We start from the raw sequence: 22,994 nt of genomic DNA on the forward strand, positions 1-22,994 counted from the left end.
GCAATCGATCAGTGATTTTCTCTCATCATTGATGTTTTCATCTCTCCCTCTCCCTTGCTCTCTGAAATCAATAAAAATATATTTTTCAAAAAAACTTCACACATGCACTTTTTAAAGAAAAAATGTATTGACATATAGCATATCTACAATAAAGTGTGTATGTCATGAGTGTGCAGCTCAAATAAAGTTTACAATCTGATCACACCCACATAACAAGCTCCTAAAACAAAACAAAACAAAACAAAACAGAATAATACCAGCATCTCAGAATCCCCCGGGTACCCCCTCCCCAGTACTGCCCACCCCAGGGTAACCTGATAGCATAGAGGAGTGAGTTTCACCAGTTTTTACATGTTATATAAAGTGACTCATACAGTAGGTACTCTTTTTTGGTCTGGCTTTTAGCTCAACCAGTACGTGTCTGAGGCTGATTCACGTTTTTGCATGTCTTTGTAGATCAATGAATGCAGTATTTCATGGTGAGAATATATCACAGTTTGTTTACCTAATGTGCCGATGGCTACTTGGGGCTTTTTTTCTTCCAGTGGTTTGTCTTTATAGGTAATGTTGCAATGAGCATTCTACTATTTGTCTTTTGGTAAGCATACATATATATTTCTGTTGGTTATAGACCTAGAAATGGCATTTAAAATTTTTAAAATAACCCTATCTGTGGCTTTAGTGGATGATGCCTAACAGTGATATTAAATGACTGTGCCAAAATATACGCCTACCCACAGTGTATGAGAATTCTGACTGATCCAGATCCTCACTGACCCTTGGTATTGTTGGTCTTTTTCATATGAGGCATTCCTCTGAGTTTGTAGTGTTATTATATGGAAACTGTGTGTATTTTGAAACAATTTTATTTGTATAAAGAAAATAGGTATATCATTCTGGCCTTAAAGAAATATTGTCAAGCAAAGAACTTGTATGCATCTCTGCATAACCCATGGACACAGGCAGGGTGGCGGCAGCAGCTACAAGGAGCCAGATGGGGGAAAAGAAGACATATGTAATACTTTCAACAATAAAGGTTTTTTAAAAAATAAAATATTTGAAATATTGTCAAAGAAGTAATTTTTAGGAGTAGTAGATGAGCTTTCTACATATTCTTCACAAAATACAGACACACAGCTTAGAGTTTTTGAGACCAAGTCTCCAATGAATTGAAGCCACAAATGAGCTGGTTAGCTTTCCATAAAATAAAACTTCTTCCTGTCCAGAGTGGTACACCCAATGTTTGCTAGCAACCTTGTAAATAGCGGTTGGTCATTCCCAAGGCCCATGGAATAAAGTGGTTGGGTGGATCACCACAAAGCCATCAGGGAGATCAGAAAAACTCATTTTCTTTTTGTTTTTCCAATAGTACCTCCATAAAATTCATCATTCTATACTTGATATAAAAATTCCTTTTACTACATTAGGGTACTAGTTAAGCATAGAATCTGGAACCAGGTTGCTAGGATCTGACTCCTGGGTCTACTAGCTATCTGACCTTGCCCAAGTTTCTTAGCCTCTCTTTGCCTCAATGTCCTCATACTTAAACTGTGGAAAGAATAATTCCTACTGAAGGTGCTGTCATGAAGATTAAATGTGAGTTATATAAAGTGCTTAGAATAGTTCCGAGAACATGGTAGGTATTGTATAAACGTTGGCCATTATTTCAGAGGACTATGTCATGAAACTATGCTCCTTTACCTAAGATAACCCTGCAATAGTCCCTAAAGTCTGTCATCATATGTGGACAGACTCCTTCCAGAGAAGTCCATGAGCAAAGGAGGAGAAGTTACTAGCCTCAGACTAACTCAGAAGTCATGGATTACTGAATCAAGCACACTGATCAGTAAGACTTCTGGTATCTCTTGCATCTGTGAGATTTCCTAACTCTGGGATGAAGCCAGAAAGTGAATCTTAGAATAAGAAATCTGGCTTAGTATCTGGGCTTGCTGACTTTCAAATCTTGGAGCTTCTTGCCTATTTCGTGAATAAAATAGACCAAATAAAGACCTATCTTAGGGAAACTTATCCAGAAGTTAACCAAGAACTAAAAGGTTAATCTTGCTAAGCAATTATATCTGTTATGTTAATTGTTGAAAATTATAGAAATCCAAACTCAAAAATGTCCAATGATAAGGGGAAGTTTAGTACTTGTGAATAATCATGCTTCAGGTATATTTCGATCAGTGCTCTAACTCCATTTCTCTGAAATTGTTGTTGCAATTTCCTGCTCCATGCCTCAAGACGGCTGCCCGCAGAATCATGGCTGCCTGCTTTCTTGTTCACATCCAAAGACAGAGAGCAGCTCTTCCTACCACCATTAAGCCAAAGGCATAGGCAGCACCACAACTGAACCTGCAAGATTGACTCTGAGGTACGAGCTTTCGTGGAAAGGGTAGAAATGGTCTGAATAACCTACTATAACCAAGGCACACCCTGGAACTTGGCATAGGTAAACCACCCAAATCTCCATGCTGCTATGTTTCTGGAGGCGTGGGATAAATATTAGGGTGGGCGGGGACAAAGACGATGTTCCCATGATCAGAGTTGGTCACAGCATTAGTTTGGATGTGGGAAATGGAGCAGGGGAAGGTAAGATGGAATCACATTACAAAAGAGCAAGAAATGTCATAGAGAAACAAAGAGAAGAGAAGGGTAAGAATCTAATAAAGATCATACCTGAGGCCAGTTTATTATTTTTTCTTACATCTTTTAAAAAATTGAATTTATTGGGGTGACATTGGTTCACAAAACCATACAGGTTTTAAGTGTACAATTCAACAAAACATCATCTGCCCACTGTATCATACCCCCATTACCCAAAGTAAAGTCTATTTCTGTCCCCATTTATCCCCACTTTGTCCACCTCTACCTGCCCCACTCCTTTTCCTCTGGCTATCACCACACTGTTGTCTGTGTGTTACATATTCTTTCACCTATTAGTGTTAATTATTAACTATATATTAGGCAGTGTCATAAGCACATTATAGAAGCCATCTAATTAAATGTAATGCTCATAATAACCATATAAGGTAAGTACTACTTCTATTTCTATTCCATAGATAAGGAAATAAGCTCAGAAGCAATTAATAAAAGAATAGTCTAAAAAACACAGTAAGTTTTTTATTTTGGAAAGATATCACCTAGGATTTATATGACTTTGGTTTATGAAAACCACGAAAGGAATGGATAATGTAAGGAGGATCTATTTCACTGAATAAATGTTCAGGGCGATGTCGACACCCCCTAGAACTTAAAAGAACTAGCCATGTGCAATACTACTACCAATATATTTATTTGTTTGTTTGTTTTTTGCTTAATCCCTTCACCTTCTTTCTGAGACCAGTTTTATTTAACCTGTCCAGAAAATATTCTGGAGGAAAGAACCAAGATTGTAGATTTGTTGATTTTTTACTTACTGACTTACTCTTGTAGCAAAACACATAGATTGGAAATAAACTGTAGGTACAAAGACTGCTACAGTGATGAGTGGGCAGAAAAATCACAGGTTTGTGTCAAATTGGGCAAGGGCTTTTAGAGTTAAATATGCATAACTCAGATTGTCCTGAGCATGCCAGACTCTTTCTAAGCCAGTGGTTCTCAACCTTCCTAATGCCGCGACCCTTTAATACAGTTCCTCATGCTGTGGTGACCCCCAACCATAAAATTATTTTCGTTGCTACTTCATAACTGTAATTTTGCTACTGTTATGAATCGTAATGTAAATATCTGATATGCAGGATGTATTTAGGCGACCCCTGTGAAAGGGTTGTTCGACCCCCAAAGGAGTCACGACCCACAGGTTGAGAACTGCTGTTCTAGGCTCTGTGCCTGTATACATGGAGTTCCCTGTGTCTGGAATGCCCTTCCCCTCCTCCCTACCTTTCCTCTTGGAAAACTACCGCCACCCTTTAAAACCCAATTTAAATGTCATCACTTGTATAACACCTTTTTTTATTTTCCCAAAGAGAAATAGTTACTTCAGTCTATGAGTTTTATAGCAATCGCTAAATGCCTGTAACATAGTATTGAATTTACCGTATTGAGATTGTTTATGTAGTTGTCTCCATGGCCTAGATTTGCACTGTTCAACTACTAGCTACATGAGGTTAAGTTCAGTTAAGTAAAATTAAGTAAAATTAAAATTTCAGTTCCTTAGTCATGCTAGTCACTTTTCACATGTTGGAGAGCCATGTGTATCTAGTGACTACTGCATTGGACAGCGCAGATACACATGATTTCCTTCATTGCAGAAAATACTATTGGGCAGTGCTTCCAGACTATAAGCTTCATGGGGGTGTTAGTATTCTTTTATTCATCTCTGTATACATAGGGCTTAGCACTACATCTTGCACATGACATATCCTTAAGGCATATTTTATTGATTGATCGATGGTTAATGAACATAATACTAGTTAATATTGTTAAGTACTAACTGTATATTAGACACTGTAATACGCACTTTACAGAAGCCATCTAATTAAATGTAATGCCCATAATAACCATATAAGGTGAGTCCTATTTTTATTTCTATTTTATAGATAAGGAAATAAGCTCAGAAGCAATTAATGAAAGAATAGTCTAAAAACACAATAAGTTTTTATTTTGGAAATATATAGCCTGAGAATGATATGATTGTGGTTTATGAAAACCATCAAAGGGATGGATAATGTAGAGGAAATAGTTCACTGGGTGATGTCGACACTAGCACTTCAAAGAACTAGCCAAGGGCATTACTAGTACCAAAAAGTCTAATGAAAGAATATGAATGATTCAGTTAAAATGAGTCACATAGAAATATCACTTAAGGCCTTGTCAAGGAGGAAAGTTAAACATCTTTTAAAGATATATATAATATATAATAATAAAAGTATAATATGCAAATCGACTGAAGGACTGAACAGAACGACTGTCCGGATGACCTTCTGGATGACCACACTGTGACACACACTGGCACCAGGCCAGCCAAGGAGGGTACGATGCGATTGGTTGGGTAGGCCCCGCCATCACCCCATGATCACCCACAGAGGCAGGCCCAGGCCAGCCAAGCAATTGCACCCTATGCCTGTCGCCCACAGAGGGAGGCAACTGGTGGCGGGGGAGAGAGGGCAGTACCGCACAGATGGCAAGCAGTGGCAGTGGTGGGGGCGGGGCCAGCTGCCAGCAGCCTGGGGAAGGAAAGCCCCAATAGGCCCTGATTGCCAGCCAAGCCTAGGGACCCTACCCAAGGGGTCCCGGATTGTGAGAGGGTGCAGGCCGGGCTGAGGGACAACTGCCCCCTCGCCCGTGCACAAATTTTGTGCATTGGGCCTCCAGTTATTAATAATTTAGAACAAATAGGACAAATAAAGCAAAAGACAACTTGTCATGGCAGGTAGTATACATAAGAAATCTACTAACCTCAAGGGATAAAAAATAAAATAAGAAAAAATAAACGAATGAATAATAAATCGGTTTAAAGGTATAAATATATTTTTAAAATCACCCTTAGTGAACTGGAAAATCAGGGAGACATCCCCTGTTCTAATATCTGGTCTGCATTTAGGACTGGATGATTCACAGCCTTGAACCATTGTGGCACTTCTTTTGATTAGTTCCAGTTTGATCATTTAGAAGCAAAATGAACCTGGTCCCCTCACCTGTAAAATAATGGCTATAATACCTGCTCCATTGATCTGTGAGGCTTAAACATGAATATTACAAAGGGTTAAAGCAATACATTTTTTCAGTTTTGTAGGTGAGGAAAAAATTAATGGTCTGTGTGGCTTGGTTATGCTTGACACTGCATAAAAATAATGTAGTGAAGTCTTTTTTAAATATAAGCCTCAGAAGGGACAGATCACTTGCACAAGGAAAAACTCCTTCAAACGGTCAGCGAATGCAGCTTCAACACCTGCCTGGGACTGTGAAATGCTCTGCTTCAGCCAGATGGTCCCCAGATGACAGAAAGCTGAGGAATTAGCTCAAGTCCATTTGCAACCTAACAAAGACTGACCTGTTTCTCATCAGACATTGTTGTTCAATTGAAAGAATTTCTTTGGGCAGACTCATTAGGTTGGATTAACATAATTTAGAGACAGGGGGGCCTGAGGAATGATCTGACTAGGGAGGTTTATCTGCTGGCTTTCTCCTTAAGACATTTGCTGAATATTGATGTTGTCCGTGGAAGTCCGTTAGGAAGTGGAAGAAAAAACCTTCACAAACCAGGGAGGTATTTGGGCATTCTCCACATTCTGCCAAAACAGCTAGAATGAGGGAAGCAGCAGTGGGAAGTGGTCCCAGGGCTTTCAGTTAGAACACTGGAAGGCCCCGCAATGGGGCGTGAGCCTCCTCCTATTGGCGTTTAATCTCAGGGGTGAAGAGGTAGCCATAGTTTCCTGATTATTTAGGGTCTTAGTCCTAGTGGCCAGGTGTGATGGTTAATTTTTCAAATTTTTATTTTGTATTGGTTTTTGGGGGATACAGCTTAGTGGATTGGCAATCATATTTACTTAGTGTTCCCCTCGATATTTCCAGTACCCCAACGGGCACCCTACATCGTTATTGCAATTTTATTAGCTATATGTCGCATGCTTTACTTATCTCCCTGTGACCACTTTGTAACTACCAAACTGTGCTTCTCAGTCCCTTCACCAACACCCCTCCCCCTCTGGCAACCACCAGTTTTCTCTGTATCTATGAGTCTGTTTCAATTTTGTCTGTTCGTTTCTTTTGTTCTTTAGATTCCACATATAAGTGAAATCACATGGTCTTTGTCTTTCTCTGCCTGGCTTTTATTTCACTTAGCATGAAACTCTCCAAGTCCATCCATGCTGTAGCAAAAGGTAAGATTTCATTTTTTATGCCTGAGTAACATCCCATATGTACCACAGCTTTTTATCCACTTGTCTATTCATGGGCATTTAGGTTGCTTCCATATCTTGTCTGTTGTAAATAACACTACCATGACCATAAGGGTGCTTATATTATTTTCAAGGTTGTGTTTTGAGTTACTTTGGATAAATCCCCAGAAGTAGAATCACTGGATGATAAGTCAGATTCATTTTTAATTTTTTGAGGGAACTCCATGTTACTTGTCAATTTGGCTACATTATGGTGCCCAATTGGTTGGCCAAACACTAGTCTAGGTGTTGCTGTAAAAGTATTTTATAGATCCGATTAACATTTACAATCAGTTGACTTTACACCTTTTATTTGTGTCTGTCACTGGCCTGGGAGCTCTGGAAAGGCAGTAGTTTCCTTTATCGTGTTCATTGCTGTAAGTAAAGATCGCCCTCAATAATGGTGATGGGCTTTATCTAATACGTTGAAGGCTTTAAGAGTAAAAACTGAAGTTTCCTGGAGAAGGAATTCTGCCTCAAGACTGTAGCATAAGAATGCTGGCCTGATCTATAAATTTCAGATTCAAGACTACAACCTCAGCTCTTGCCTGAGTTTTTGTCTGATGCCAATCATACAGATTTCAGAGTTGCCAGTCCCCACAAGTTCATAAACCAGTTCTGTTTCTCTGAGGAATTCTGATTGATATTCCTAGTCATCAGTCTTAATATGGCCCCCACACAAAGCGTATCCCTTCAAATACATCTGAATTCTTAGGGTGCGCAAATAATAGGACCTCCTTTTGGGAAACTCCATACGTCACTTGTAATTTGTAAACTCACTAATGGTAAATTTGCTGAATGTTACGGAAAAAAACCGCCATTTCAGGCTGTGATTAAACAGATTAACACAGAATTTTTAAAGTTGAGTAACTTAACTGACTCATTTATTACACAGTATAAAGGACCAGCTGGAGGCATCTAACAATCTAATATCTAACATCGCTGCTTAAACAGCTGCACTGAGGCAATGGTTATTTTTGGGCCAGATTGCTTACATTTTAGTCTTAGTTATAAACGATTTTTAAGATCTCAATTTGTATTAAAGACAGCATCCATTTTATTTAGTGCCACAGCCCACAGAACCTATTGCAGGGACAGATTCAATTTAAGCTAAAATGTCTTTAATTGCTATATAATGAATGACTATGTTGAGTGTGGAAATTGTTTGCATTTCATCGCCAAATTATCCTGAAAATCATGAATAATATAAAAGCAGCAGATAAAGTTCAATAGTTCTTTATGGAGCCAATACGAAAATTTTGTTTTGAAGGCATCCACATTTTGTCTTAAACACCCCTTCACCTGTCTTTGTAGCTGTTATACAAGTATGTAATTCATGATGAGACCCCTTTGGGCTATGACACTGTCTACTGTTTCTCTCCTTTCTCATCTTTTTTTCCACTGTCTCTCCCACCAGCCTCTCATAGCCTTTCTCATCTTTAATGTGTGGGATGGATCCTTCTTAGTAGCATTTTTTAAATCAGTTAAAATAAAAGCTATACATATTTCAAATAACACATTATATTATGAACTGTCCACTCTGAAAGACTGTATTCAAGACATGGAATGTTAGCTAAAATATATTTTCATTAATGGGCTATCTGTTCTTCACAGTTACAATGAGAGCCAGGGCTTTGGCCCACATGTAAGTGTCCATGAGAACAAGGAGTTGTTATTTCTTACTATTTGGTAGATATTTAAAATTTCCCCCTGCATTTTGAATACAAATTTATTATGGATTTTAACAACTGTACAGAAAACATTTGTACATTTATCAACATTCACAAGTCCTTTTAGAACATTTTATGGGCCAGGTAATGAACATTACACTTGTGATATTACAGCTATAATCTCTTTATGAATGGATAGACAATCCCAATATAAGGTTGGGGAGTATGGCTGGCACATATAGAAAGAAAGAAAAGCTTTGAGGGATATTGTGGCCTATTTAAAGTGGATACATATTTTTAAATTCATGAGGGAAAATATGGAACAGCCTTGAAGGCTACTGCAAATGTGAATGATTTGGATTTATCAGAGATTAACATAATGTGACTCCAAGCAGTGGGTAGCTCCAAGCTAATCTGGTTAGAAGAGGTTCTGAGCCTGGGGGTAGGGGGCTGAAGGGGCAGGTTATAGTTTAAAGAAGCAGTAAAAATACAGTGGAAAACTAAGGAGTAAGAAATGAAAGAGAGAGTAGCCCATTTTCTTAGATGTCTCTTTCTGGAAGGTCTCCCATGGCTAGCTTGATCTCACCCTTCAGGCTTTCATTGACCTTCCAATCCAGACGATTCTCCCTCCTGTCCCCCATTGATCTTTGTCCTGCTACTCTGTTTATATCCGCCATCGCAATTACCATAATGTGAAATTGTTACTTACACCTTTTATTTGTGTCTGTCCCTGGCCTGGGAGCTCTGGGAAGGCAATAGTCTCATTTATCTTGTTCATTGCTGTAATCCTCAAAGCGGTGCCCAGCACATTATTGTTGAATGATGGATTGGTTGGTTGATTGAATAAATGAATAAAAAACTAAAAGAACTAATTTGCTTCTAGGCAGAAGCAATCGAGCATAGTGGATAAATTGGTAGACAAGAAGATCTGCATTCAAATTTTCAGTTCACCACATACTAGTTATATGTGGTCAAATAACTTAAGTTCTCTATTGCTCCATTGCTTCATCTATGAGTACGGTACTATGCCCTACCCTTTTCAGTGGCTGTGAAGATAAGAGATATTTTGTGTAAACGCATTAGTGTAACACTTGTACTAGTTACCTATTGCTGTGTAACAAATTCCCCCCCCCCAAAAGAAAACAAAAACTAGAAACAAGGAACATTTATAAATATTTCACCGGTTCTGTGGGTCAGGAATCTGGGAGAACTAAATTGGGTCTTCACAAGCCTGCAGTCAAGGTGTCTATCTAGGCTGAAGACATCTCCAGGTTCATCTTGGGGTGGATCCGTTTCCAAGCTCACTCATGCGGCTGCTGGCAGCCTCAGAAGATCCACTCCCAAGCTTTCACATGAGCCTCTCTGAAGGCTGTCTCAAAAGATGGCAGCTGGATACACCCAGAGGAAGCCATCCAAGCAACAGCTAGAGAGAACGCTTAGGGCAAATCACAGTCTTCATAACATACTCCAGTGATGGCAAACCTATGACATGTGTGCCAGAGGTGACACGCAAACTCATTTTTTTGGTTGATTTTTCTTTGTTAAATGGCATTTAAATATATAAAATAAATATCAAAAATGTAAATCTTTGTTTTACTATGGTTGCAAATATCAAAAAATTTCTGTATGTGACACGGCACCAGAATTAAGTTAGGGTTTTTCAAAACGCTGACACGCCAATCTCAAAAGGTTCACCATCACTGACATACTCTCAGAAGTGACATCCCATCACGTCAGCCGTATTCTGTTTGTTAGAAGTGGGGCCTCAAGAAGAGATTACATAAGGGCATAAATATGAGGAGACAGGGATCAGTGGGATCATTTTGGAGGCTGCCTATCACAATAACTGAATAGCTAACATTTGACGTGGCTAACTACCGGCCAGGGAAAGCACTTTATAGATATTACCTATTTAATTCTCACACAGTACTGTGAGGGAGATACACGTAGTGGCTGAGGAAGTGAAGGCAAAGAGGTTAAGCACTCCTATGACCGTCCAATTAGCATGTAGCATCCTCGAGCTTCAAAACATGATAATCTGACCTGAGGATCATTGTTCGAAGGTCAAGCTAACCTTCCTCTCAGAAAAGAGTTCAATAAATGCTAAATGTTGTCATTAAATGCAAGGACAACAACTGTTGTGCAATAATCACAGAGCAGAGTAGGCAGACAGAACCCGTGGAGATTGGAAGTTTGACTCAAGATACTGAGAAAGAAGCTGAATTTTCACATCCGGGAGCAAACACAGGGATTTCCTATACATTAACCCCAGGGATTAGGGCCAATGGGGAGCATCTTGGAGACTACAAAGAATGGGTCTGACTCAGAAAGGAAAGAGCGCCCTAACCCGTTTGGCTCAGTGGATAGAGCATCGGCCTGTGGACTCAAGGGTCCCGGGTTTGATTCCGGTCAAGGGCATGTACCTGGGTTTATGTTGGGGTCCAGCCCCAGCAGGTTTAGGGGTTCCCAAAGGTGTGGACGGAGTCAGCGAAGAAAGAATGACATGGAGGCAGCATTCAGTTGACCAGCATGGTTGGGTTCTCTCGCCTGGTTCTATCCAGGATCTCTAGTCAGGTTCTTTCGCTAGGTTTTCTAGCCAGGTTCTCCAGCCAAGTTCTGTCTAGCTTCTCTTGCCATATTCTCTCACTAGGTTCTCCATCCAGGTTCTGTCTCTAGGTTCTTCAGGCAGGTTCTCTGTTTTATTGTCTTGTTACATCTGTATTTATACCAGTTGATTTTAATCCTGTCAATTTCTATTCCAAAGGTTAGGGCATTTCTTACTCCATTCCAGGGAGTAAAGATTATGTAGCTTAAGAGTGATTGTTCATAGTTAAAGTGCTTAACTACCTGCCTGGCATTTAGTTAAGGGGTTTTATTTCCTCCCTAACTTCAGGGAAAAATCCCTACCTGGGGAAACAACCTTTCTCAGGGAGGTGGGTTTGTTTAAAACACATAGCATTAAGAGGGGGAGCAAACATATGTCATATACACCAGGTCCCTTGAAACATAAGCTGTGCAGATGTTTCTTCCCAGCAGCAAGGGTGGAACCGGCTTCCAGCAGTTGCGGGCACATCCCCAGTGGGGAGTGTGCAGGAGGCAGCTGATCGATGTTTCTCTCTCATTGATGTCTCTATCCCTCTCCCTTCCTTTCTGTAAAAAATCAATAAAATATATTTTAAAAAAAGAAAGGAAAGAGCCTTGCTGAAGACAGTATCACAGTCTTACAGTATTGGACAGCTTTCTCAGCACAGATGTGGGTCAAGATTTACAGAGCCTTAAACGTTTGCCACACTATCATGGTTTTTTACAGGGTAAATAGTTTGGCCTAGGAGTCCCCAGACTAAGTTATTGTTTTTGGCTAGAGAAAAAAGCATTTACCAAAATGACATGACCCTTTTATCTGTTTCTCTGTATTTTAAAATATTGTTTCTAAAAACGATCCATGACTCAAGAGCCAGGCTTGGAAGTAACGGCTCTGCATGTGACACCTGGCAAACTGGCCCACCACTCAGGGCCTTGACAATACTTATGGGTCTGGCAAAAACGAGTTTTTAGGAGTGAAGGCAGCCATCTCTTCTAAGCTACACACATGTTCACAACATTTGGTTAGAGGACAGGAAACAGTGGGAAAAAGTAATTTATTTGGGTTTATGCTTGCGAGGGACATCCAAAAAGAGAGTTTCAAAGGAAGCCACAGCTGGTGTTCAGATAATCAGCCAAGAGTGCTAGCAAAGCCCCAACAGAAAGTGGTGTGAGTCTGTGAATTTTTTCAAGGAAAGAGAAAAAAATGGATTATTTGATCACTCTCTAACACTGAGCCAGAATAATGACATGTAACAAGCTCTTCTCTTTCAAGAGAATGGCTCACTTCAAGAAATGCAGTGTGAATTTTAAAACTGGAGAATGAAATATTTGGAGGATGACTATACTGCACCCGTAAGTATCGTTTCATTTCAGAAAGGATTCTGTTGAAACTTCAGAGTTTCTGTTCTTCAGAAGTTTGCTTGGAATCATGGGATTGCAAATTTTTGGAGCTGAAGAGGACATTACAGGTCAGAGTCCATCTGAGAAGTGGTGTTTGAGGACTAGGGACTCAGAAGGAGGTTATCTTGCTGCTAGTACAATAAAGTTCTACTTGATCATGTTTCTGACTGGGCAGAAAGAGGGGTGGAACAAGGAACAGGCTGAATATATTATGGAACTTGCTTCTGTCCCTAATGAATGGTTGTGGTAGGGGAGGAAGAGGCACCAGACAATCCTCTTTCAGGAGTCCTCAGTTTGTATTTACTGAATTTCACTCATCCCAAAGAGGTTTGGATGAAGCTTTTACTACACCGGAAGAGAGATTGAGTCAAAGTCTCTGTGAAAAAGTTCGACCTTGCCGAAACCGGTTTGGCTCAGTGGATGGAGCGTCAGCCTGCGGACTGAAGGGTCCCGGGTTCGATTCCGGTCAAGGGCATGTACCTGGGTTGCGGGCACATCCCCAGTGGGAGATGTGCAGGAGGCAGCTGATCGATGTTTCTCTCTCATCGATGTTTCTAACTCTCTACCTCTCTCCCTTCCTCTCTGTAAAAAAATCAATAAAATATATTAAAAAAAAAAAAAAAGAAAAAGTTCGACCTCAAAGGTGTTGAAACTGTGGAGTGCTGTGATCTTCTTTGAGTACTATTACATCACCGGTTCACACTTCACCACCTGAGTCAGTATAAAAAATCTAAACATAAACTTCTTGAGGGCAGAGTTCAGTCTACGCCATTTTTGTATTCCTCGCTCTACCCAAGGTGCTCAACGAGTTGCCATGAATATTTTTCCTGAGCATTTTTATAAGAGTTTTTCTGAGTCCAACTGATAAGATATGCTGGGGAGCAAAATCTCAATGCTCCCACCATGGAATTGGAATGGTAATTAGTAACACTTCCTAGTATGCCGGCTGTGAAAGCTCAGATCAGTATGTCCACAGCCTGATACCTACACCCTCCACTTCTCACAACCTGAGCAGATCATACCCTAATACAGGGGCCAGAAGCATCCAAGGATGGTTCTCTTGGAGTCCTGGTGTTATACTGTAAATCAGAAGACACCTTAATCAATAAGCCAAATTTATTTGGAGTCCTTTTCATTTCACTAGTGCTAGCGGGCCCAGAGGAAATCTTGCTTCTCAAATTCTGGGGCCAATATGGTGGAAGTCTTCCTTATTTATATGTTTTTCAGCTCTTTGTCTTCCAAATTTGGAACAAGACTTCCAGACTTTCTGAAAAAAAAGTCCTGTGTGCTGGGACAGTGCCATGAGACCATATCTCAAGGCCTGGCCTGGTACTAGCACTGACAACTCTGTCTGGGGCATAGTTTATGGCCTCTCTGGAATGGGAATAGTCTTATTTTTTCCCTATTATGTAAGCAAGCAAACTTAAATTTTTTTTCTTACTTTCTGTAAGTAGCCAGAATAGCAGGGTTAAAATTTTAAACAGCAGTTTTTACCCAAGACAGAGGTTACTGTGCTTCACTGGCTGATTCATGAAAGCATGTATCTATCAATTAAGTAATTAATTTGTTTAATGAGCACCTTCATGTTAGGCACTGTCCCATGTGCTTAGGATCAAAAGATAAACAAAACACAACACTTTCCTAAAAAGGGCATCTTTTTTTTTTCTTGTCTAAGAAAAGCATGATTCAATTTATAAAATGTCTGTGTACATTTTGCTTATCAGAAATATATCTTTTGCCTACAGCTGCATACATCTACAGTCAAACAAACAAAAAACACTCAAAATCTATCACTTATGTGGAGAATATGTCTCATCTTTGTAAATGAAGCATAACACACATAAATAGTCAATAAATACAGACACTTTTCAAAAAAGGGTCTAAGACTAAAGACTAGGGCTCCAGATCTATTATCTCACTTGCTAGGAACATCAACTTGGACAAGTCATCTGTCAAATGGGTGAATGAACATTGCCCATTACTGTAGTCTCAGCACTCAGCCTACAATAAATAAACAATAAATACATCTTAAATAAGTCACTGAATAAATACTACCTCTTCTGCATTACAAGATGTCGTCTTATTCTCTCAGAATATGAAGAGCCCCAAGTAATCACCTGCTGGAGGCTAATTCCAGCAGGGTCATAATAAATGCGGGAAGTCCTCAAAAGGTTGAATGGACTCTTTCAGCAGGGCTGAAAATCTGCATGTTATTACCTGCTGCTGGAACAGCCGAAGGCAGTTCCCCCAACCTGATAATACTTTATTGTTTACCAAACCTTTCCTTTGATATGTATATCTGCTTTGCTAGAGGGCAAAACATGTGAATAAAAAAGCCCTGGGTGGCCTTAACCAGTTTGGCTCAATGGATAGAGCATCGGCCTGCGGACTCAAGGGTCCTAGGTTTTATTCCGGTCAAGGGCATGTGCCTTGGTTGTGGGCACATACCCAGTAGGGAGTGTGCAGGAGGCAGATGATCGATGTTTCTCTCTCATCGATGTTTCTAACTCTCTATCTCTCTCCCTTCTTCTCTGTAAAAAATCAATAAAATATATTTTTTTAAAAAGAAAAAAAGCCCTGGGTGCAGAGATTCAAGGAGCTTAGTCACTAGAACTAAGTTTCCCTCTGGCGCCCCAAAATGCCTTCCAAATTCATATTTCATCTCTCTCATTCATTTATGCACAGTCCTTCTCCAGATTCCTGAACCCTTGCAGATACAGGGAAAGACCCCAGCAATCATCCTTTGGAATGACACGTGAAATCAGTCATTCATTCAACAGATACATTTTAAGCACCTATTATATGCCAGACCCTGTGCTGGGCACTGGGTATCAAGTGGTAAGCAGACAGGCTCACTCTGGAGAGAGGCAAATTATGAGAGTATTTCAGAAGTCTAGCTAATATCTGGAGCATTATCATTTATTTAATGCATGGGGAAGGGGGTGTCATTCAGCCCAGCCTGCACCCTCTCCAATCTGAGACCCCTCAGGGGATCCGCCTTAAACCAGCAGTTGGACATCCCTCTCGAAATCTGAAACCCTCCTGATCTAATTAGCATATTACCCTTTTATTAGTATAGATGACTCTAATTAATATGGCAGTCTGGGCCTGAAGTTGCTTCATCATTTTCCCTCAGGAGTGGAAATTGTGAAGACTACAATTTTGAGAAATGATCCTATTTTCATCTATAATAATTTTACTTCTTTTCTTCAAATTCTCTTTGTTTCTTCTGCATATTTTTTGTTCAAGCCATCTGCATTGGAATAATTCTTTTCAAGGATAACATTCAAATATATTTTACATTCTGTCTAGCTCAGGCAACAAACAACTGACACAGCTGTGGGGCTGAAGCCCAGACTTGGATATCCTTAGACATGGGATTATAAGGAGGTTCTGAGAAAGGTTCTTGGGAAGGTGGTGGGAGGGTTCAGGCTCAGGACAGCATCTAACTACACAAGCTGTGATATTGCATCTCAACATTTCCACAATGGCACGGCCATGAGATGCCAAATGAAGCATTTGCACAGCTAGTCCCTGGATACTGCAGGGCTCCAGGCAGTGCTAAGCATTGGAAACATTTACTCTACTTCCATATGCTCTGCAAAGTGGAACTGGCCACCGTTATAACCCCCATTTCAAAGTACTCGTGTGTGGACATGTATACAAGCTCTTAACTTGTTGTTAAAATGGCAATTTCTAGTTTGTGTCAGACCTAAAATTGGGTAGAAATATAGACTCTTTGCTGTTTCCTGGGAAACAGTGGTTTAAACATTTTATACCTAGTTTTGTATTCATTTCACCCAATCACATGGATTTCCCCAAATGGCAAATCATGAACTGCAGGTTCTAAGAAGCTAACATTTCAGTTACTGTTATATCTTGTTTATGTAGGTTGTTATTTGTTTAAAAAACAGTATGGGTTGCCTCTGGTTATTTGGAGTAAGAGGAAGGATTAAGCAGAGCAGGAAATAACTGTCTTTAGTTCAAAACACAGAGAAGAGGCTCAACGTGCTCTAAGAGGTTGGGGGACACCTAGAGAGACCAGAGGGTTCAAGTGGAGGTGCCCTTGGAAGGTGGCTGATGCTGAGATTTAGAGAAAAGACAGGGGCCGTAATGCCTCTTCATGAGGATTTTCAGGCTAGTGGGTGGTGCTTTTCAATAGTTTGGGGGAAAGTCCACTGAGCACTGAAATAAGAAAAACCAGGAGGACAAGAAGTAATTCTGAGGGAAAATAATGCAGAAAATGATCTTGTTTTACTTAGACTTCTGGTTTTGCACTGGATTAATGGTCATTTGTAATGCTATTTCATTAAGCATAATGAAAAGGTTTTGGTAATAGTGACAAAATGAAAACAGTGGGAATTTTAACCCCTTGAAATGAATTGGTTGCCCCTTTCTCTCTCTCTTCTCCCTTCCCTGTTGTTTTCTTCTTTATTCTCTTTCTTCTTCCCCACATCCTCCCCTCATTCCCCCTTTCCTCTTCTCCTCTTTCTTCTTCCTCCCCTCTTCCTTTTCTGAAGGAAGGAAGGAGTTGTTCCATTGACTCCCACAGGCTTACCTTACAAGTGCAATACCCATTAGTGTTCTCTAGGAATTAAATCTCATTGTGTACCCAGCACCTAATGATCCTCAATATATAACTGCAATATTTGGCTAGACTTTCCCATTTGCTAGCTCTAACATGCCCATTTCCCAACCTCCACCATAATAAATACCCAAACACAACCTTTGGGTATAAACTTAAAAAGAAATCCATGATTTACTGATTTTTAAAATATAACAGACCATCAATGCTCTCATCATTGTTTCCCCATTTCCTAGCGTAACACCTATCATAGAGGAGGCATCCAGAATAAAACATTCTTGAATAAATTATGACAAATTCATAAACAAAGTCTCAATAGAGACTAAATGTAGGTTTTCCACAATGTTTAATAACAAAAGTTAATTGCTTTTATCAAGTTTTGTTTCTCATCCCATGGCCATTTTCACAACAAATTGTTTATTTGTCGACCAGGGTTACAAATTGATGAGCAGTGAGTGGAAAAGTCAGCTTTATTCTCTTCCATTTCCCCCGCCCCTCTGCCAAAAAAAAAAATTCAACATGTGAAACACTATGTTGGGTACCAGGGATACACTGTGAACAAGATGGAATCAAATCAGTTTGTGACTCAATAGAATTTACCTTCTATTGGATATATAACCTGCTCAGATTGTCAGATGAGTCAGACTCTTCAGAACTGAGTAATTCTCTCCAGGATATTAGTCAAAATTTTAATTACTACATGTCTCTGGCTAAAAATTATAGAAGTTAAGATCATGAATGCTGAAATGATACTGTATTCACACCTAAGCACTGAGTACATCAAAAGCATTTAGGTACGTGGCCTTCTGTTCTTCCTAGAGTCAAGGTTACTTATATTGGGAAGATGCTTTTATATGCATTTAAACTTTTCAGCCCATAAAAAATAATTTAGAGCTTATAATTTTGTCTAATTTTTTTACAACAACAATTTAAAAAGAACCCCAAAGCTCAGAAAGTGACTTATATTCAGTAGTGTGTGCGCTAGGACTTATTTTTTCCCAAGAGGACATAAATTTTCATTGTCTCTAAATATGACACACATTGATCCCTTTTTCTCTGTAGACAATGGCTAACATGTGAAAGTCAGCTCATGGGTGTGGTTCATGGTCTGACACGTTGTTAAACAGCTGCCCACACAGCGCTGGAAATGACTTGTGGTGGGTCTGGGCCACTGTGGAGTCTGTCCCTGAGCCCACTTCAAGACAGGCCTTGCCAATGGAACTTCCTGTGTGCACAACACACAAAGAGGAATGGCTTCAGGCTAAACAAAGCAAACAAATCGAAACCACTTATCACAACATAAAGTTGTTCGTGATATGTTTGAACCAGGGCATCCAATGTCAAGAAGCTGAACACTGAGACCAAAAGGAAAAAAGAGAGAAGGTGAGAGAGATAACATAAAGTCAATAATCCAATATCTGAACCAAGAACCCACCCAGTAAGGGAGGCAGAGTGCTTCGGCGCAGAGCCAGATGTACAAAGGTCCAAGAATGTATTTGTGAACAAGCATGTTTAAAAATTCGTGTGCTCAGACACAAAGTGGCAGAATCAGCAGTATATAGAAACAGTGGGAACAAGCTAGAAAACCCCTGAGCTCATTCATATGGAGAACATGACTTGCTATGGGAAAAATTCTTGTCCAGCCTCCAAGTTCATGTCTTCTTCCTTTCCTTAGGCACGTTATACCCACTGGAGTCATGAAGAGAAAGTTCTTAACCAATTTCCACCCCTTTATGTAAGCCTCTGAATGAAATTTGCAATAATAGTAAAAGAACAGAATAATATGAATAACTGTAACTGTCTATGGGATGGAGATCAATAGCCTCTCAATCATTCAGATACTTAAACAGCACATCACAGAATTTTGTCTCTTTGCCAGGAAAACGTTAAGATGATTGAGTGCACTTTCCATCTTTCCTCTGTATATGTAGAATCCTATAAACGTCTGTGCACATTAATCAAATTCTTCTTTTAAGAAATAAAAAAATCTACCTCCCCCTCACACACAAAAAAAATCAAGATTCCCAAGATGTCTAACCTCTAAGCCTAACTTTAATTTCCAAGTTTCTAAGGGGAATTCTCCAAATAATTTTTTTTTTCTAAAACTGGCATTTTAACATTTCATCTCTTTAGGGGAGCTTGTGAGGAAGTTTAATGAACAAGTTTGAAATAGACCAAGCATCTTTATTCTCTGACAAAGACCCAAACCAAGCAACCAACAAATCTATATATATAAAAGCCCAGCGACCAAACAGCAGAATTACCAGTCGCTATGACACACACTGACTGCAGGAGCTGCCCCCTGGTGGTCAGTGCACTCCCACAGTGGGAACGCCACTCGGCTGACTGGGATGAGCAGCGCTCCCACAGCAGGCCAATTCCCCCCGACCCCCCACCCCCGCAGTGCACGAATCCATGCACTGGCCTCTAATAAGTAATAAATAAATAAATAGAAAGATACAGCTGCATGAGGTGAATCAATGGTCCCTAGTCTTGTGCTTAAATGTGCCTGCTAATGTCAAAGCTTAACCTAATGTGCAGCATAGGATGGGCATTGGGAAACTTAAGTTAAACACCCAGGTTGTGTTTCCTGGATCCTCAATAATATTCCAGTTGAATCTCTTGCATGCCTTTGTCATCGTTACTTTTTTACTCATGAGATAGGAATGTGTCCCAAGGTCTAATGTATGTACTTTCCATTTCCTTATGTGTCTGCTCCCTGAGAAGCCTGAGGTTGTCCCAGCATTGTATTTGTCCAGTGTCACACCCTGCCTTAGGATAAGGTCTCACAGAAAAACCACACAAGCATCTCTGAGATGTGAATTTAAAAATGAGAGGAAGGGACAAAATGAAAAGATTTGGAGGATAGTGGGGAGAGAGAGGAAATTCCAGCCCTGGCCCATGTTAACTCAATTTGTTGGGCATTGTTCCATGCACCAAAAAGTTGCTGGTTCAATTCCTGGTCAGGGTACATGCCTGGGTTGCAGAGTCCATCCCCAATAAAGGGTGTGCAGGATGAAGCTGTTTCTTTCTCATTGTTGTTTCTCTCACTCTCTCTATCTCTCATCTCCCTTCCTTTCTATCTAAAATCCATTTTTTAAAAAAGATGAAATTCCAGGAAATGGGGAAAGAATAAATTAAGAAAGTAAAGTCAACATGAGACCAAGTATCACTGGTTGACAGTACCAGGGGCAACCTGCATGGGGGTTGAATTCAAAGCTACCAAACTTAGGATCTCCATTGGAGGACACTGCATGTGTGCTGTTGGGAACTACATGAGTTTTCCTTTCACTGTACTCCTCTGAGAAGCATTCATGGATAGCAGCCAGAACCTCACCTGAGGATTATCCTAAAGTGTTCCAAAATTTTGCTTAAGGGCCTACCTCCCAAACTACCCACCTCATGGGGACAGCTCTTTCTTCAGTAGCCCAAGTCATTCATAATTTGTCTATCCTAGACACTTAGGTTGGAGTTGATATTGTGGAATGGAAACCCTTTCACACCTGAACAATTTGGAAATAGATTGACATTGTGTTTTATCATGAGTTATTTCTGGTATATTATAATTTTCTGGTGGTTTCTTCATTTTATTTAAGTTTTTAAGCTATTTACTGCTGGGGACTAAGACCAGCAGGTCATAAATGGGAGAAGTTCGTGAGAAGGCTGATGGGTCTTTTAATATTCAGCAGGGCTGAAAATCTGCATATTATTACCTGCTGTTGGCTGAATGGCCGAAGGCAATCACCTAACCTGATAATCCTTTATTGTTTACCAAACTTTACCATTGATGTTTGCTTTGCTAAAGGGCATATGTATATTCTAGTAAATAAAAACAAAGGGGATGGAAGATTCAGGGAGCTTCGTGCTAGAGCGAGGTTTTCACCTGGCTTCCCACAATGCTTTCCAAATTTATATTTCTTGTCTAGTCTCTTCATTTATGTCACAGCCGCTTCTCCAGATTCCTGAACACTTACTGCGAAAAGACTGGGGCAATTTACTTATAAGGATTAATATTAGCTTATTATAACCTGCTTTATTTATTAGTTATATACTCCTTTTTTCATAATATACTAATGTGTGGTTTCTCCAGAGTTTGGTCTATTTTGTTAGCTACTGAAAAATAAGATTAACTTTTGCTGTGTTGTTCTTCTCTATTGTGTAATAGTTTAGTTTTAAAGTCTATTTCACTGATTCCTAATTCTATGTTTATTATATCTTTCTTTCTACTTTGGGGGGTTTATTTTGTTTTTCTTTTCTCCCTGCATAACGTGTACATATAACTCATTATTTTTCAGCTTTCGTTTGGTTTTCTAAAACAATTATTTATGGCTACATATTTACCTGAAAGCACCATTTTTTTTTCTACACTTCACAAATTTTGTCAGTCTTTTAAAGTTATTCAGTACTGTCTCCTAACATTTTTATTATGATTTCTTTTTATCCCATAAATTACATAGCAGTTTACTTTATTTTCTATGTATGTGGGGGTTTTACCATTAATATATTTTAAATGAATTTGTAACATACTTATTATGGTTAAAGACAATGGTCTGTATGATGTGTATTTTTAGAAATTTATTAAAGTTTTTTTTTGTAGCCTGATATATAGTCAATTTTTGAATGTGTCCTGTGTGCTTGAGAAAAATGTGTTTTTTGTAACTGTCAAATACATAAATCTGTATGTGCCCATTAGTTAAGAATGTTTTAGGTATTTTTTTACATCTTCTATTTTTTTGCTGATTAATGTGTATAACATTGAAAATCAAGACTGTGTTAAAGTCACCCACTATAATGATGGGTTGATAATGTTATTCCTATAATTTTATCTATTTTGCTTTATATATTTCAAGATTATTTTATTAGAGGCATACGTGTTTAAGATTGCTTTATATTCTTAGTGATTTAAGACTTTTATTTTTATATAGTGATGGCTTTCTTAGCTGATAATATTTTAGTTTTAAAATATTTTATCAGATTCAAATAGATTTATATCAGCATTTGGGGGCAGCTATACCAACTTAAGATTGTACCACTAACCCCACCCTTGAAAGGAACTGTTCTAGGAATAATTCCCCAACAAAGGCATAAACACACACACACACACACACACACACACACACACATACACACTTCCCTACTGAATTCACTGGACAAATAAATTTTAACTTTGGAAAATTAAGAGAACATTTGGGGTGACTTGCAGCAGGCAGATGTACGTTGTACTATCCACATGCGTCCTTGCCCTACTCACTCCTCTTCCATGCCCTGAAAAGAAATGCTTTTAGTACTATCATATGCTACTATATGATTGCTGTTTACCTCTAAAATGTACATGTTCCAATTCTTCAACTAGACTTTTTGTTAGGAATTCTAGATAGAACTTTTATGACTTTATATATTCTATAAATCCTTGTGTAATAATCTGAGCCTATTTCCCCCTCTCTGATTGTGCTCAAGACTGCCAGTACCCAATCTTCAACTTAAAATTGTTTTAATTCTGCCTCTTTGAATTGTCCTCCTTTTTAAAAGGTCTGTCCTTTCTCACTCTTATTGGCTTTTTTTGCCAAGAAATTTACCTTCTGCATTTTTTGCCTTTACATTTTTAAATATAATTTTTTCCATTATAACATTATATGTATATATACATATATACATAACATTATATGTATATATACATATATACATATATATATATATAAGCTTAAGCAACCAGACAACCAGTAGCTATGACATGCACTGACCACCAGGGGGCAGATGCTCAATGAAGGAGTGAGAGGGAGGCTCAGTGAGGCCTGGAGGCACATGCTACGGCCCAAGGATCCCAGGAACCACAAGCCCAGAACTTGCTTTCCAATAAAAGATAAATAAATTGGA

The sequence above is a fragment of the Myotis davidii genome, unplaced genomic scaffold (assembly GCF_000327345.1).
Source record: "Myotis davidii unplaced genomic scaffold, ASM32734v1 scaffold1688, whole genome shotgun sequence".
Taxonomy (NCBI): Eukaryota; Metazoa; Chordata; class Mammalia; order Chiroptera; family Vespertilionidae; genus Myotis; species Myotis davidii.